This window comes from Pteropus medius, unplaced genomic scaffold (assembly GCF_902729225.1).
Source record: "Pteropus medius unplaced genomic scaffold, Ma_sr-lr_union100, whole genome shotgun sequence".
Classification (NCBI taxonomy): Eukaryota; Metazoa; Chordata; class Mammalia; order Chiroptera; family Pteropodidae; genus Pteropus; species Pteropus medius.
The window spans coordinates 8,374,034-8,387,231 of NW_024354911.1; the positions used below are offsets into that span (position 1 = coordinate 8,374,034).

The window sequence follows — 13,198 nt, forward strand, 5'->3', positions numbered from 1 at the left end:
AAAGCTCCAGCCTGTTCTTCCTGACAGCCTATCCAGTGAATTTTAGACTTATCTAGCCAGCCTCAACGATTGCGTAAGTCAATTCCCTGTAATAAACTTCTTCATATAAATATTCTGGTTAAATCTTGCCCCGATATACCTGATTCTTAGAATGACAAGTAATTTTGCACTGTATCCTGAACATATTTTGTGTTATAAGACTATTGTTTCTTTGTAAATGTCTTTTAGTCTAGATAGCTAACTTGCTAGGTTCAGAATACATTTGCTAGCTCACTTCTGTAGTATGGTTCAAATGTGGGTGGGTTGCCACCTCAATTGTAAGGAGGGTAGAAGTCAAAGTACCATTCACAAGATCTTCTGGGTAAGGGCAGAGATAAAATAAACTGTAATGTAAGGAAATAAAAAATATTAGGAATTAAGAAAGTAATGGAAAGGATAAGCATTTAAGTAAATATAGTAGATTTTTTCTCTTGATATTTTAAAGTTGTGTCTTACAATTAAAAGGAAAAATAATTATTAAATGGTTTAATCTGGCTCTCAATGTATTTCAGGCAACTACATCATAAAGGAGGGAGGGTAAAGGAGTGTAAATGGCGATAAGATATCTACATTCCACTTGAAGTTGTAGTCTACAATCTTAGCAATCACATTCCTAGATATTTACATTGTGAATTTAAAACTTATGCTCACAAAAACCTGTAGGTGATTATAGCAGTCTTACAATCTCTAACCACTGGAAGCAACTAAGATTTTCAATGTATGAATGATTGTGTGTAATAGTATTTCAAACTGTTCAGTGATAAAAAAGAATGAGCTATTGATGCAAGTAACAACATAGATAAATCTTAAACGTATTTTACTAAAAAAAAAAAAAAGCGCCATACTCAAAACACTACATATTGTATGATTCCACGTATATGGTATTCTTAAAAAGGCAATACTATTGAAAAGGAAAAGAGTTTAATGTGGTTTTGTTTGTTAGTTTTGATTTTGAGAAGGCAGAAGATTTACTACAAAAGAAATGTGCAAGGAATCCCTGAAGGTTGTGTAACTTTTCTGTATAGTACTGGGTTGGTGGAACCATGACTTTTTGTATTTGTCAACATCTATATAATTTTATGTCGTAAAGAATAAAATTTAATATAAGAAAATTTAAAAATCAAGCAGGATGTTGGAGAATCCCTGCCTGGAATACAGACTTACAAATATAGTATATGTAGAGAGGATTTAGAAGCAGCGGCATCTTAGTTGAAATAAGCACACCTACTGCTCAGGTTTTAGTTTATAAATATCCATTCTCCAATAACAGGAACTAGATATTCTTGAGGAAATTACTGATACTAGGCCTAGAGCAGTGAAAAGACATAATGAACTGGAACACTTTATAATACTAAAAGTTAATAAGTGCTGAAACAGGAAGAAAAAGGAGAGAGAGAGAGAGAGACGTTAAAAAGGATACAGAAGACAATGTAAAAAAGTTCTCAATGTACAAAACTGGAACAATTGAGTGAAAAAAACAGATAACATAGTATTGGATTATAACTCAAAATATCAAATAACTATCAATAAGTCCATAGTGATATACACAAATTACTAAGTAAATAAATAAATGGCAGACAAAATATAAATCTTCCTTAAAGAAGAATCCCCCAAATATATGCAGATACTCCTGCCAGGAGGTAGAATTTACTTCTCCCTTTGAGTATAGGCTGAATTTATTAACTTTCAAAGAATAGAGTATAGACGAGGGGCTGTGGGAGGGGGAAAGAATGACTTTATAGTAGAGAAGTCTGGCAGCATCACCTTAAAATTAACAAATTGATCAATGTTACCATTACCAGTAGTAATGTTGATATCATGTGATGCAATAGGAAGGCAAACTCCCCTCCGTGGTATTTTTCAAATTGCATAACCCCAAGTCCAATCATGAAAAAACAACCCTCAAATCCAAGTTAAAGGACATTCTACTAAATACTTGCAAAATAGTTTTCAAAAATATCAAGATCATAGAAAGCAAACATAGTAAGAAATTGTCTTAGACATTGTTACTGTTTCCAGAGGAGTTTATAGTCTCTTTATTATTATATTGCATCAGTTAAGAATTCCTACCAGCTCTGAGTTCATTTTGCCACAAAACACTTTTGTATTTCTTATATCTAATGTATTGCCTGACACAATTATTTTTTGTTTGTTTTAAATTAATGTATTATTTGATTTCGATAATCAAAGTTACACATTTGCCACTGCCTTTGCATTCAGTTCCTATGTACTTCTTTCTCTCAATTTGTGGTAAATTAACCATTAACCTTTATATTGCTACTTGGAATTTCACAATTTAGTGCTATAATTCTTTCAAAATGCATTATTTTTATAGGCTTAGTATAAACGAACATGAAGTACACTAGATATGCAAAAAAAAAGAAAGAAAGAAAGAAAGAAAGAAAGAAAGAAAGAAAGAAAGAAAGAAAGAAACGTTTGGCATTCGCCCCTATCACTTTTACATCACTAGGTTTTGACAATTACCTTAAGGCAGAATCCTTTGAGTGCCTGAGGCATCTACATATACAGTCTCCTTTAATTCCTTCCATTATTCAAGTAATCATTTATGGGCACCTCTGTTAATCCCTAATCTATATTGCCTATAGGCTATGATAATCTCTTAGATTAATTTCTGTTATAACAATGTAATTTAGAAACTTCATAAATAAATTACTACCATGGTTCTAGGAAATCAAGAGGATGAAAGTATGTAAAAATATATTTTCTGGGAAGAAGTTTTTTCTATAATCTATTTGTATTTGGGCAAAATATTTTCTATATATATACATGTATATGTGTGTGTGTGTGTGTGTATAAGCTTGAGATATCATATTAACTAATGATATGCTGGTAAGCCAGCTCTCTAAAATAAACCAAAAAAAGAAAAAAAATTTATTTGCAGCATTTGCTGATGTTCATGATGTAAATACTCCACCATGACCAAATTCAAGCAAACAACATGGCATCACTGAATTAAAAAGAAAAGAAAATTACTGCCATAAGTCAGTGTGAACCAGCTCCAGTGCACTGGGGCACTATTCATTATATTGTCACATCACAGAAATAGTGTAATTTCCCATGTTACTTATGGATCCCAAAGAAACTATGCATTAAAGTTAAAAGATCTCAGATTGTATTCAACAGTTTGGAGAAAATTTGTTCTTCAATCAAACCTGAAGCTGGGCACTGCCAAGCAATCAGATTTCCCATTGAAAGCATTCAATGTTAAAATTAATTTAATCTAATTTTAAATTAAATTTAAAAAATTTTAAAACACTTGAGATAATTGAAGATATAATCGGATTTTGCAAAACATTATTTTATTCCACAACTTTTTACAAAATTATTAATTTAGACTTTGTTTTTCCATAAACAAAACTTTTAGGTTTACAGAGAAGTTGAATGGAAAGTATAGAGAGTTATAATATACCCCTCACAACCACTAGCCTTGCACACACACATACACACACACACACACACACACACACTGTTTCTCTGATTATTTATATCTTGCATTAGCATAGCACATTTGTTATAATCAATGAGCCAGTATTGATACGGTAACTAAAATCTATAGTTTATATCAGGATTCACTGATATACATTATATACTTGTGTTGTACATTATATACTTTCAACAAACATATAATAACATGTATCTACCATTACAGTATTACACAGATTAATTTCACTGCTATAAAATACCCTCGTGCTCGGACTACATTTTCCTTCCTCTCCGGAACTCTTGGCAAACACCACTATTTTATTGTCTCCATAGTTTTGTCTTTTCTAGAATGTCATATAGTTAGAATCTACAGTATGTAGCCTTTTCAGATTGGCTTCTTTCACTTCGTAATATCCATGCAAATTTCCTCCATATATTTTTATGGTTTGATATCTCATTTCATTTTAGCAGTGAATAGTATTACATTTTCTAGATGTATCACAGTTTATTTACAAATTTACCTGTTGAAGGACAGCTTGGCTGCTTCCAAGTTTCGGTGTGCATGTTTTAGTGTGGACATTTTTTCGATTCCTTTGGGTAAATACCAAAGAACATGATTACTGCATTGTATAGTTAATAGTCTGTTTAGGTTTGTGAAAACTGCTACACCGTTTTATGAAAGTGGCTATACCATTTTTCATTCCTAGAAACAATGAATGAAAGTTCCTCTTGTTACACACCCTTACCTGCATTTGGTTGTCAGTGTTTTGGGAGTTAGCCAGCATAATACGTATTTATTAGCATTTCATTATTTTACATTGCAATTCCCTGATGATATATGATATTGATCATCTTTTCATATGCTTGTTTGCCATATATATATTTTCTTAAAAACTATTTTTGAATCAATAACTTAATATGGAATTAGCTTAGTCTAAGTGTTGGAAATAAATGGAGAGCAAGTTCAACAAATGTTTGGAGTTAGTGTCAAGTTGGGGAAATTACAATTGCTAAGGAAGGTCACATGAAGGAGATATAATTGTTCTAAAAACCTAAAATGGAAGGTAACTGCTTCTTGATCTTAAGACAGAATCTAAGAGAATATATGCTTTACATATTATAGGTACAGTTGTGAAAGAGTAAAATCTGATAGGCACTTATATGCTGACATAATATAATAAATGTTTATTCCCTCCCATTAATCAGCTGTGGTCATTAACATGATGACTTATATAAAAAAGTTAAGCTAAGCGATTCCTGATTCCATATTATCTAAGGCCTTTCACATATTTTCCAATGTTCAACTCCACAAATATGTTTGGAATTTGCACTGAAAATCTCTAGTAATTTCATTTTTTTTCATATTTGTAAATTACTAAGGCTAACTCTATCAGAAACATAAAGGAAAATTACAGTTATTCTAAAACACTAATGGAGAATTAAAAAGAACATGAAAGCCACTGTGGAATTGTCTGCTATTCAAAGCCATTGTAGATATCAGAAAATAAGTCCTCAAATTTCCCTTGTCCCTCCAGTTCTGTTTGAATAAATTATTTTTTAAATTTTATTTTATTAGTTCCAAGTATATAGTACATTGGTTAGACATTTAAATAGTTTATAAAATGATCCCCCTAATTTCTCTTTCTCTCCTCTGGCTCTCCACCTATCCATTACGTTAATGCTGACTGCATTCCCCATGCTGTGCTCCCCACCCTTGTGACCACCTATCAACTACTAATTTGTACTTCTTTAGCCCTTCATCCCATTCCCTCAGCCCCCTAACTCTCTCCCTCTGGCTGTCATCAGATTGTCCTCTATATTTGTGAGTCTGTTTTTGATTAGTTTGTTCTTTTTGTTCCTTAGATTCCAAGTGAAATCACAGAGAATAAATTATTTTTAAAGATACTTTTTGTTACACATTCTAAGAATAATTAATTCAAAAGAGGGTATATGTGCAATGATACAAATAAAGGAATATTAACATAGACAGAAGAATATATGAACATGAAAATTATTTACTAAACAACTTGAATAAACTTGAGGAGAATGTTGGAAAAGAAAAGAAAGCAGACTATTTTCACAGGAATGAAGATCACCAAGTGAGAGAACCAGCAGAAGTTATGTAAGCATCAACTTCCTTATAACATCCATGTGGAGCAGTGATAAAGGTTTCTCAGAAAATTGTGAGCAAATCACTAGAAAAAGCTATAAAGAAACAAATAATCATAGTCTAGTCTATAAGCTAAGACAGACATGTACTCAGAGTTACACAGAAATCACAGTGTAATTTTGATCCAAATGTAGAAGAATTAAAATAGTACTTGAAATTGAAACAGAAATTTCAGGTTGACAAATTTACTGAAAGTCTATGTTGAAAGAAAAAAAATGGTGTGTTGGAAGATATACTTTCAAATATGTTAACAACATAATCATTTAGAAGGAAAAAAATCTACTTATCCTTAACTATTCATGATTATCTACAAAAATGAAAATATAAAACTGCATGTAGTCAATTTCCAAATATGGAAATTATGTTTGTGGATGAAGGATCAACAACTCTGACATTGTTTGAGAAACATGTTATTTCTAAAGAACACAACATTCAATGTTCTCATGAGTATGACATTATAAACATTTCACAAGTAAACATAGTAATAAAATGATGTGGTTCAATTTTCGGAAAGGATCATCAGAAAATAGACTCTGTATCCTGATGTACTTGTAGGCTTATTTACTGCATAATCACAACAGGACTTCTGAAAACCATCCTGTAAAGTCTTATTTTACTTCTTAAATAAATTCACCAGAATGATCATTACAATGTTATACTGATATGTTAATCTAAGACTTCTCTCTATAAAAATGCATTTATTTATTACTAAATTTGATTGTTTACAATACATTACATAATATAAACAAATAATTTTATTAAATATGTATTCAGTTTAAATATAAACACAGAAAATAAAGACAAATTATAATATAGTGTAACTAGTTTGTAGTTAGAATTGCTAATCATGATATAATTACCAGTCATGATTTAATGGTCAACCATCATGTCTTAACTTGTCCAGGAATGTATGTTTGTCTGATCTTTCTCTAGTGTGTAGCTTCTTCTTCACACTGATTTAGTGAATCTTGCACCTGCCTGGACAGCTGTTTCCTGATTTTAATGTCAATATACTAATTTCAGAGAGCTCCATAGCTCTGTCACTAAATCTTTAGATTTCAAACATAATTTCAGAGATATATTGGTCCTGGCCAGTTTTAATCTTCATAGTTAAACTCTTGACTCATTTTCACTAAAATTAGAAACAGGAAATAATATCATTTAGTACCTCTTTGTTTTAATGTTAATTTAAATGCTGTTGTAGAAAATGCAATTTAAAAAAGGGATTAAATTTTATATCTATTTGAAGAGTTTCACAGTCTTCGGTATTATATATTGCTCATATACATATTAATTAATTAATTAATAATAAAGAATTAAATACAGTTCTTGAAAAACTACTGGGAAAGACTTGGCAGTTTATAAAAGTAGCAATTATAAGATACTTATAGGATTTACCACACAGTATCATTGACCAGAAATAGTGGTGAAACCTGTGAGCTCTGGCATCAAGCAGTTCTGAGTTCAAGCCAGTAGACACGATAAGAAGAGATCATGCATTCTTTGAAAATTAGAAAAAAATATTGTTTCACATGACAAAGAAAATAATTGCACTGATTGTACATGGTATTTTGGTTGTTAATTTCATCACTGCTGTTATTTTACTTAAAAGTTGGTGTGACTTAGATGTTTATCTTACAATTATTCATCAGGCATTTTTACAGAAGCCTTTCAAGAATAGATATAGGACATATTTGGTAACAAAATGTTTAATTTTTTGATTTTACAATTATCTTCATAGATGAATTATTTCAGCATCGAACATAGAGAATCTGGCATAGGATTCAAGCCATAGAATATGGTATAGAACCTATAGATCATCTAGACACGTTCATAAATTTTGATGCTTGTGCTAGAAAGGCAAGATGAAGATAATGTTATACACAAGAGATACAATAAATATTTATTCTAATTAGCCAGGGGCACAGACAGACTTCTAGTTGTCTCAAATCTGATTTCTCCTTTTTCATAGATATTAGATATTATTAGATATTTAGATGGGTACATGAGTTTCCGCAATAAAGATTTTATTTCTCTGTCTCCTTGCAGGTGGTATTATGTCCTAGTTAAGGACGTAAAGTGGAAATGTTATTTGACAGCTTCTAGGAACTTTCCATCCTGGAATAAAGGTGGCTCTACTCCACTGAAACCCATTCTGAAACCAGACTGCTTCGGTTTGAATACTAATTTCTCCACTCTTAGCCTTGTGATACTTTTTGATACTTCACAACTCTACACATCAGCTCCTTCGTGTTAAAAATGGGAATATTAGTATGAGCTCCCTTATTGTGTTGCTGCAAGTATTAAATGAGATAACACATGCAAAATCTTAGTATAATGGCTGGGATATACATAGTGCTTAGTAAATTTAGTTATTAAATTTACAGTCATGCTACCCTGAACAAGCCCTATCCCATCTGATCTCGAAAGCTAAGCAGGGTTGGGCCCAGTTAGTACTTGGATAGGAGACCACCTAGGAAGACCAGGCGCTGTAGGTGTGAAAAATTAAAAAATAAGAGATTGTAAGCTGACAAGGTCCTTGCAATCTGTGAGATCAACCAAGGGTTGCCTTGCCTAAAAAACAAACAAACAAACAAACAAACAAATGAATAAATTTAAAAAAATTTTAAAGAAAGTAAATTTAGTTATTATACTGTAAAGGTGTGACATCACTTTTGATGAATCTGATATCCAAAAAAGTGTTTAAATAGTGCCTTTGAAAGAGTTATAACATTAATATCCTTACAGAGTCATAAAGAGATCAGGTTATTCAGACAAAAACTATGCTACTGCCATTCCTCCAAGCTCTGCTAGAAATCTTCAGGGTAGAATCATAATAAATGACTACAAGTTTACAAAATGGTATTCCATCAGTGTTTTCAATCCCAGGCACCTGAGTTAAAATGTCTAAGCAAACAAACAAATAACAACAAAAAAAAACAACTAAACTAAAATAAAGTAAAAAACAATAGCAACAAACCCGCCCAGACTTTAAATTTATTCATAGTTTCATCCATAGTTCAATGTATTTTTTAATATTGAATTTATCGGGTGATATTTGTTAATAAAATTATATAGGTTCTAAGTGTACAATTCAAAAAGATGTCATGTGTATATTGCATTATGTGTTCACCACCCATTGTTTAATTTCCTTCTGTCACCATATATTTGATCCCCCTTACTGTTACTTACCTCTCCCCTTCCCTCACTTCCCTCTGGTAATCACTAAAGTGTTGTCTCTGTTCATGAAAAACATAGTCCAATATTTAAATCCTGTACTTGAGAAAAGTGAAAAATTTTTCTATCCTCTAATCTGATGTATTTAAATTTAGCTTGAGAAATTTTAACTGTGTTTCGCATGCATGGCGAAGTCCTTTGCTCAAGTGTAATCATCTGAAATTGAAGTATTTTAGGCTTATTTCTATGAAAATTTTTCCTCATTCAAAACACTTTCCTAAACTTAACTATCTTCCTGAAAAAACACGTTCCTCTGTTGCTGGACAGCACCCTCTTTACACTTAACACATAGTTTGTTCTCTTCTAGGGATTGGCTTTCTGTATCCACTTGAAGCCCAACTTTGTTGAAGAATTGGCAGACTAAAACACTCTCTGGCCTCTGTTTAAGATTCTTCATAAGGTTCTTTATTCAGATGCCCCTCTCTGTCCTTTGCCTAACATTTTCAGCTCTTGTCACCTCTCTCAATCTTTTCTGGGCCTTCAAGCATGAGATCATTCTATAGCTTTCCTGACACATGAGAGCACCATTATTTATGTCAGGCTCAGACCCAATTGTCCTGAACACAATGCATAGTCTTTCCTTCACTGTGGCCATTAATACAGAAGACTGGACTTGTAGGGTCAATGCATAGTCTTGCCTTCGCTGTGACTCTAGGTGTCAGCTTGTGAGACAAGATGTTCTCACGACATCCATGGCTCTACCAGGGAAGTGAATTTCTTCCTTCATAATCCACCACTCTCTCTATACTCTTTTTACTCACCCTTATTTTCTTGTCTTCCTATGAAACTAAGAGAATCATTCTTCAACCTCTCTAGAGCAGGGTTTCCCAAACTCAGCAATCTTGACATTTTGGGCTAGATGATTCTTAGGAGTTGTGGAGGAAACTGTCCTGTACATTGCAGGATATTTAACAGCACTCCTGGTTTCTACCTACTAGATGCTGGTATCACTGCCCCAGCTTCATGGTGGCAATCAAAAAATGTCTTCAGATTTTGCCAAATGTTCTGAATGGGATGCGGGGCAGACGGGAGGGAGGGGGTGTGTATGGCAAAATTGCCCCCAGGTAAGAAACACTGCTCTAGAGGAAATACAAAATCTACAAACCTCACTTTTCAAAACAAATATGCATGAAGTCTTTTGATTTTTTTAAAGATTTTAGTATTTTGGAAACAAAAATTAGTAAAGACTTACAGAGTATTTTGTGTTTTCCATCTAACTCTTATCCTTTATCCTGAGATAATGACTTCAAAACTACTTAATTGAATGAAGTGATGGAAAGGGGCAAGAAAAGGAGGCAATTTTAGGAATAAAATATCAACTAGTATTTTAAAATTTTACTCTGTCACATGTATCTGTTGTCCTTACAAGTCCAGTCTTCTGTATTAATGGTAAAAATAAGCAATCTTGAAATTATTTTTGGACAGAATTAGGAAATCAGAATATTTTCCTCATTGTTCCACTTCTCTCCATAGCACACACAGCGTATTACCTTGAGATATTACTTTGCATTATTTCATGCCTATTATTATGTGGTTACAAAATCTGTCTCTTCTCTCTGCACTTCTTTCTTCCACTTTAGTGACATTTTATTCCCAAGGCTCAGCTTCTAAATGGGACCCCTCTATCATTCTCACTGATGCTACTTCTCTAGCTGTGAATACACTTGAACCATCTGATTTTAGAACATCCTTTGCGTCAAGTTTAACGTGCATGTGGGCCGTTGTGTATCTAAGACCACAGTAAAACTCTCCTTTTGCTGAATTAAGGGGTTATTTTATCTTACCTCCTCTTTTTCTCCCTGTAAGATTTTCTCTTAGCTTATTTTTTCCTCTATTGCTACTATCACTTTTCTCTTACTTTTTATAGTTTTTAAATTTACATTTTGTTCCTCATTTTAATTTTTTTCATTTACTTGTTTTTGTTCCTATGAGAACCACCTGAGGTTGTGCCAAAGTTTTAATTCTTGCATCCTTTGGAAATTGTTCTGTATCTCATTTTCACTCAAATCAATTTTTTTTCTAAATTTGTTCTCATGAGTCCATGATAATTTTGCTGAGGAAAATCATGTTAGAGTCATTCTTGACTCTTTTCTCCTCTCACAATTCACATTCAGTCTGTCAGGGAATTCTGATGACTCTACCTTCAAAATATATCCAGAAGGCAATGATTCTGGTTTATTTTCTGATATTTCACAATATCAGATATTGGGGAAGCAGTAGGTGCTTGAGAATGTTTGTCGAATTAATGAATATATACATGAAAATAAAGATGTTATTGTCCATGTACATTACTCAGTTCACATACCTAATAAGCAAGTGTACGTAAAATCAATAGCAATGCTAATTATGCAAGAGTCTGTGTGCCTATGATAATTAGCTAAAATATTATAGTCACATGAACCACTATTTTATTGTTTGCTAAGAAAATATTGGCAATATCATCAGATAACTAGTCATTATTGTTACAAATTCAAACGTTTCTTTATCTCTTAATGAAAAGAATCTTAATCGTTAACCAGTGAGTTCATCCAATTGGGCAACTGTTGTTATAAAAAGGCAATTATCAAATTCTTCTCTAGGATTATTTTTTATTAGGTTAAAGAGAAGTGACTATTGTCTTTTCCTTTTTTTCCTCCTCTTTTGTAATAAACAGTGGACAATAAGCTCTTCTTAATATTTTTCATGTGATTCCATAAGTTTCCCAGGGTTACTTAACTTTCATTTCCTATTGTTTGTATATATTAAATAAAAATCTGAACTGATTGGAGAATTTTTTAAAAATATACACTGGCTTCTTTAAGCATCTTAAAGTACATATTTTATTTTTTTACTTTCTCCTCAGAAAACATTGTGCTTAAAACCCAGAAGTAAATAAATTATATTTGTTAAATAAATTAACAAATGAGTACTACATGTGATTGTCAAGTCAGAATTGCATATTCATGGACTTCCAGATTCTTTGATTCTATTTTCCTTTTTAGATATTTGTAGATGAAAGCTAGCATATTGTTTCTTTGAATTATGCAAAAACACTATTCTACAAACTGGGTATATTTCTTTCTTCATAATTTTGCCCTTTCAGTGTCACAATAGCTTACTCTTAGAGACCCACCCCATCAGTTACATTCTGCTTAAGAATTGTTTTGGTCAGAGTATGGTCTAGTGTATCAGATTTCTTTGCCTTGTGTATAGGGAACACACAGGTTGACAATATTAATCAATTATCAGCTAGGTAAGTTTGCTTTAGTTGCATGAGAGTCCTCGCAGATGTTTAAGTGGGTAAAATACTCATTTATTACTTTTGCGTTAGTACCAATATTGAGAACTACATATGGAACTTATCATATATTTACAACGTCAAACCAGATGGCTTATCATATATTCTTCAACTTATGCTACGTGTCTTACTCTCCTCTTTTATTCTCTGCAAAATGAACATATTCTCCTCTCTCAGTAAAAAACAGTTTGATCTAAATATGTACAGTTTCCTGTTCTGTTTAAGTTATGAAGTTATTTTTGGTATCTATATCTTTATTTAGATCCTCACATAAATATCAAGGTAATTAGAAACACGATCAAGTTTGCATTAGTAGTAACTTTTAATGAAATGTCCTCCATACAAATATATGTGTATATGTATGTAAATCATAAAAAATAAGACAATAAAATGGTCAAATATCCTTTAGAATTAAAAATGTGCTAATATTAATTATAGTCCTTAGGTGGTGAGGGAATATAATCAACCAAGACACTAGAGAGGGAAAAAAAATATAGAGAGTAATTTTCCCTTGTCATTTTGTAATTAGAAACCATTTAAATAAGCAAGTACATAAAATGTAATCAAAATAGTTTAAAGAGTGCTTTAATAGTACTGTGAAAATTAATGACTTCAATGACTAATGATTACCTAACTTGCTTTTTCAATATTTAAAATAAAACGTTTTGTGCATCCTCCAAATTCCAGTTAATATTAAACTGCTCCATTAATAATGCTAAATAAAGTGCAGCTTATGTATGGTGGTTAAAATATATAGATTCATTTTTTTAACATAAAAATGTAAAGACTTAGTAAGAAAGAAAAGAAAATGAGCCTTGATATGTGTATGTTAAGCACAAGGTTTGTTCTACCCAACTGGAGCATAATTGTACTTTGTTTCTATAAAATGAGAATACTTTCCATAAGAAAAATATTTAAAGAGTGAATAATATCTTAAAGGTGAATAATATTACAATTAGTTTAATAACCAATCACAGAAAGAATCAGAAATAAAACTAATTATTTGGTAGGGGTTCTTTATTAAGATGCTA

General features: G+C 31.9%; 2 pseudogenes; both read left to right on the forward strand.

Annotated features, from left to right (window-relative positions):
- The window catches only part of LOC120597833 (cysteine and glycine-rich protein 2-like), a 110,180-nt pseudogene that overhangs the window by 74,906 nt on the left and 22,076 nt on the right, over positions 1-13,198 (forward strand).
- On the forward strand, positions 8,033-8,151 carry LOC120597955 (uncharacterized; annotated as a pseudogene).